Below are 6,290 nucleotides of genomic sequence, written 5' to 3' on the forward strand. Positions count from 1 at the left end.
TTAAGCATCAAAGTAAACATATAATTAAATTCAAAAGTGTGTAAAATAATCAAATAAATAGTCTACAATTTGAATCAATCGGATTGGCCAATAAATGAAGCCTGGGCATGCATTTTAGTGAAGCAAGGCAATTTTGGCCTATTTCAGAAGAATGCATGCCCAACCTTCATTTCAAGGCCAAATTGAATGATTCAACTTAGGGAGTATTTTTTTACTCATAATTAACATTAATTTTTCACATATAAATCTATGTTGGGAAAGAATATGCCAAATTGGATTGATTTTGTACGGTTAAAGTCAAGATTTGTATGCCTCGTATAAATGCACACCATGACCTGTACTTAATTGACTCTGTGATAATGATCATTCCAACCTAAATATAAAACAATTTTACGCAACATAGCATACTCATTTTCATAAAGGAAATGTTATACACTGAAATCTAAGTTTGTTAGAATAGTGATTGATCATATATGTGAATGATCACAGTCGGAACAAATATGCACTCCCAAGACAAACCAATTACACTCTTGGTAATGAAATTTGAAATGGGACATGATTGGACAATTCCTAACCTTAGGATATAACCTTGCATCATGTCTAACAAATATCCTACATAACTATGTTTCCCACTTATACACAACTTTCACATAAGGCAAGTCGAAGCAAAACTTATAATGTTGTATGAAATCTAAAGTATAAATATTTAAGCTCAAAGTAAAGATATAACAATGCAAAAGTGTGTAAAATCATTAAATAAAAAATCTACAATTTGAATCAATCAGATTGGCCAATAAATGAAGCTTGGGTATGCATTTTAGTGAAGCAAGGCAATTTTGGCCTGCTTCACAAAAATGCATGCCCAACCTTCATTTCAAGGCCAGTCTTTTTTCCTATGAGGATATTTTCTCTTGAATTTTGTGACAGCCCTAACCATGGTTCTCTTGTAAAATACATTGTAAATATTTTGTAAAAATAAATTAAGAAAATGGGGAACTAAGTCAAGGACACAAATTCCAAAGATGAGAAGAGGTTGCTTGCTTGGGATACTTATGGGTTTCTTGTGTATAAATATGATTTTTTTTGGGACGACCATTAAAGGGTTGGTTGGTGAGCCTTAATAGATTGGTTATGAATTTAATTGGGCTGCACAAAATTATGCAGGCCATGTTGCATTGAGAAACACTCACAAGGAAATAAGGATGAGGACCATCTTGTCTAGGATGAGATTGCAAGGCAACAAGGACAGGGAAGTCAATCCCTATGCAGAAAATCAAAAAGATGAAGAAAATAAGGGTTCGATCTCATTCAAGCCTTTCAATTTTTTATGCAAAGACAAAATTTTCACTCACTCACTCAACCATAAGAATTCAATATACATTAATAAAATAAGAGGAAGGAATAAAGACAGTAACTGATTTTGGTTGGAAATATTGGTGGAGAGGTGGTTTCCTTGGTGAGGAAAAATGCCTCTCGTATCCCTATAAAGCTAGAGAGTGGAGATGTTTTTCTCTAGATTTCCTCAGTGGTGTGAATGGAGGATTGTGTCCTTTGATTCCTAGAGGGAGAGCCATTGAAGCCTTCTCATTGTTGATTACAGTGGGCTCTAGATTCCCCTAAGTGGGTGGAACCACTATGTGTTGTTTAAAGGTGGAGAGGTCACTCTCTAGATTCCCTTGGTATCTCTGAGGTGGAGGCAGCTGGCGCCTCTGGAATCCCTGTGTTTTAGTGACTCTTGAGTGGCTTGTGTGTGGAGGATGGAGGTCCTATGGAGTCCTTATTTCAGCTAGAAATTGGTGTTTTGTCCCTAAACAATTCCCCCAATCTCTGGAATCTGGATCGAGGGTGACAGCTACAAGTGAGCATGGATGCAACTGTCTAAGTTTGGGTGGAGATCCATTGTCCTAGACTGAGTTTCCTAGAACATTCCAAGATAAGTATTTCTATGTACTTGCATTTTTATTGAACATGCATTTGTATTCTAGATTGAAATTATGTTGATAACTGTAATGAACATGTGTTTGTATTTTTGGACTGAGATGGTGCTTATAAATGTGATGAACAAGAGTATAATGCATTCCTAGATTGGAATGGTATGCCTTGTGAATTACATGACTATGATATTGAAATGCATAAAAAATAAAAAAAATGTACATAGGTTAAAGACACCATAATGGTTCATATGGACTAGATTCAACCCTGACAATATTTAATATACGAGTCCTTTTATTCAATAATGATTACATGGGAGACAACCTATTTGAAAAGGTTTGTGTGAGAACATGCTATTAAAAATCCCATTACAGTTCATGTGGTTTTTTGTGGAATTCTACGATGACCTCATCTTCTAACTATACTAACAAGTGACTTTAATTATAGACTCTATTAACTTTGCATTTTGAGCAGTCCTAGAGGTCTTTGTTGAGCTTCACAGTGTTGTTGGCTAAGGTAAGGCTCAAAAAATCACGTGAAGGTCAGGACTGTGAGTGGGAACTACACCAAAGTATTCATTCCTTGCATTGTAATCTTCGTTGAAGCGAAAGAAAGTCATCAACTTGTCTATAGTATTTTCATGCATCAACAGAAATATTAGATCATAAAGTCAGGATATATCATGTTCTAAAAGATATATCCATCATAGTAATAACATGTCAGCATCAGCTACTTCATCGTCACATCAAACTTTCATCAAGGGTTAGTGTCAAATATCTAATAGGAGTATACCTCAAGAATCATGATCACAACATCACTTCTTTATCACATAACTCAATCCATCAAGTCATGGCATTCAATTTTACCATATATCATAAATAATAAGCTCATCAAAACTTAACCATGGTCAACAAAATATCTTGAATATCTATCTCATTGTTACACTTCTATCATCATGGTTATCATGCTTATCACAAGCATTATCAATAGTATCAAGCTACCATAAATAAGAATCAATGTACAAGCCTTCTTTATGGGATCAAGGTATCAAAAATAGTATTTGTTAGCCAAACATCAAGTATAATAATGTATCAAAAATCAATATTTTTAAGTAGTTTCATAGAATCAAGAAATTAATCATATCTAAGATGTAATGTTCCAAAATAGGAAAAACAATGATATGCAAGAAAATAGCAAATTTACACCACATAAAATTTTAAAACAATTTAGTAAACACCTAGAACAATAAAAAATATGGAAGCATATAAGCCATTTTATTATAACTAGTGCAAGAGTAAAATATATGGAAGGAATACACCTGGGCTTGTCTTTTTTAGTAAGCAGAGCAATGCCTAGGTGAAACAATGATAACCCAGAAACTGTCCAACTGCTTCTTTGCACTTCCCCAACAAATATGCATTATCTGCTACAAAGATATGGCTAAAAACCTCACCTCCAGTGCTCAAAAAATTCTGCAAATTTATTTATGAGGTCCTTGTCAAAAACCCAGAAAACCCCATAAATGGTTTGGAATGTTTTTTACCTTCCAAAATTGACCCCAAAAAGGCACTGCACAGTCCCCAATAATTATGCACTGTATGCTGCAAATATACAGTTGAAAACCCCACCTCCCGTGCTAAGAAAATTCTACAAATTTATATCTGGGGTCGTTTTCAAAAACCTATAAAAACCCATAAATTGTTTGGCTTGGCTTTGACCTTCCAAAATCGACCCCCAAAAGGCCTTACACCCTTCAAATTTGTTGAAGTACACTATCTGCCAATACACCAGCAAAATCCTCCCCTGACACTCCTGAAATGTAGCAATCAACTCCACCAATACTTCCCTTATTTCTCCCGACAAGCAATATCCCCAATGGTTGAAACTCTATCTCCCACGTATGCCCAGTTTCTCTCTTCTGCACTAGCCACAAAGTCTGCAAAATCATTCCTAAATATTGTTGCCACTTCTAGCCCTCAAACTCATGCAATAGCCAACAAATCTATTAAGCCTTATTCTCCTAATTTCTCCCAGAAGAATGTTGCAATGGCCACACTATATCCACTACTGCGTCCTCCATAAATACGCATTGTTGGGGTGAACTGAATACAAATGCTAGAAATCTCTCTACAAATCTCCTCCGGATGATAATGGATGAACCTCTCTAGGGTGGCACTCGAAGTCCCCTGAAGAAAGGGTCATATCTTTGCTTGGAAAACTCTTGCTAAATAGTAAGTGACCCAATTAAATAGCTCGAGCAACAGAATCAAATTCGATAAGCCAAGAATGCCAAATGAAGTGCGATGCCTTCCTTTTATAACTTTCGTGGAGCCTTTCTTCTCGCTTGTTCTTCCCTCTCATGCATTTCGAATCATTGGCTTATGTAGTGCGTATTTCTTATGTGGGTAGTCCCCACATATCATTAAAAAAACAAAATAATATAAAATTAACTTGCCTCTAACTCCTAAGTCTTCTATAAAAAATCGAATGGGCCTCATCTTCACCAAAATTGGCCCCCAAAATGTAGAAATAAATCTTGTTCCAAAATAATTTAGGAAGGGACATTACATAAGAAGTAAGATACTTGTTTAATACCAAGTGCACCATCTCATCATAAATGTCGTGAATCAAACTTACTTTCATATGCATGCATGAGCCATTTGTGAAGGTGATATACTCATCATACCTTAGGGCTTACTTTGCCATCCAATATTGCATTTGAAACAATATAACATACATACCTTGTAGTATTCAGATACTTGTGCACCTTGACATTGGCTGATGGAGCACTTTGTCAATTTTCTTTGTCATGGGGAATTGTAGCTCTTCTCTTCCTGCATTTCCTGCATCTCAGATGATCCTTGAAGGTTCCACTTATCACATCTCATCAGGGGGTTAGAAGTATCAAATACTCAAATATACACTCAGGAAGCATAATCAATTATCAAATCAATAAATCTAAACAAAAGTAAAGACATAAAGAAGTAACATAAATCAAAAAATACTTATCTTCCATAAGAGGTGATCATCTCCCTCTTGAAACAACCTTCAAGAGCCATCATTGTCTATTATCCATATGACAATGTTGCCTTCAATATTTCAACCAACTTTATCAGCAATTATGCCTAATAGAAACTATCCCATTCTAGGGATTCATCAAATCTAACATAAGTGCTTGAACATTTTCACATTAGTCATGTTAGGATTTCTAAATTGCATATCTCAAATCTTTGTCTTAATCTAGGGTTTCTTCCAAACCCTAACCTCATAATATCCATCAAACCCTAATGCACAAATTTCCTAGGGTTACTGTTAAACACACACATGGCAGAGATAAAATAGGAAAAGATAAGCATGAGATTCTATTTCTTATTCACAATGATACATATTTATAATACATAGGAGTGACCCTTGGTTTCATATTCCAAGTGGTCCCTTGGACTCCTTTTGGCTACTCAGCTTCCACACCAACCCTTAGAGGATTAGGTGTCCAACATCCCCCCCCTTAATCCGAAGGGTTATGTATGAGTCCAAGAAGAGAGCTATAATAAAAAATGTGCAAAAATGTATGGCAACACTAGGCTGAATGTGCTCTTTAAAATGTTGGTATAAAGGGAGGTGGTTTAAGGATGACCACCAACACTGGAACGCTTAGTGCAATTACTAAAACTCTTCCAAGTCTTATTCACAATGATACATATTTATAATACATATGAGTGACCCCTAGTTTCATATTCCAAGTGGTCCCTTGGACTCCTTTTGGGTATTCAGCTTCCACACCAACCCTTAGAGGATTAGGTGTCCAACATTCGCCCCCTTAATCCGAAGGGTTATGTATGAGTCCAAGAAGAGAGCTGTAATACAAAATGTGCAAAAATGTATGGCAGCACTAGGCTGAATGTGCTCTCTGAAATGTTGGTATAAAGGGAGGTGGTTTAAGGATGACCACCAACACTGGAACGCTTAGTGTAATTCCCGAAACTCTTCCAAGTCTGGCTTGAAGCTCAGGTCTTCTACTAAAGGAAGTGCTCCTGATGTTTTGAAGAGGGAAACCTTCAACCATGAAAGGGAGGTCTCACCCCATATAAAAGGAAGAACCTCAACTTGAAAAGGGAGGTCTCAACCTGTGATGGTTTAAGGATGACCAACAACTCTGGAATGCTTAATGTAATTCCTAGAACTCTTCCAAAACTGGCAAGAAGCTGAAGTCTTCTGCTAGAGGAAGTTTCCCCAATTCTTTGAAGATGTATCACCGACTAAAGGCATGCTCATGGGCATATTTGTCTCTAGCTACAACTCTAAATCTGGTATGGCAGGTTGTGGCTCAGGCTCTCTTGATGTGGCTTTGAAGCTTGTAG

The sequence above is a fragment of the Pinus tabuliformis genome, chromosome 9, assembly GCF_031772625.1.
Source record: "Pinus tabuliformis cultivar Carrire ecotype Pingquan chromosome 9, CPIR1, whole genome shotgun sequence".
Taxonomy (NCBI): domain Eukaryota; kingdom Viridiplantae; phylum Streptophyta; class Pinopsida; order Pinales; family Pinaceae; genus Pinus; species Pinus tabuliformis.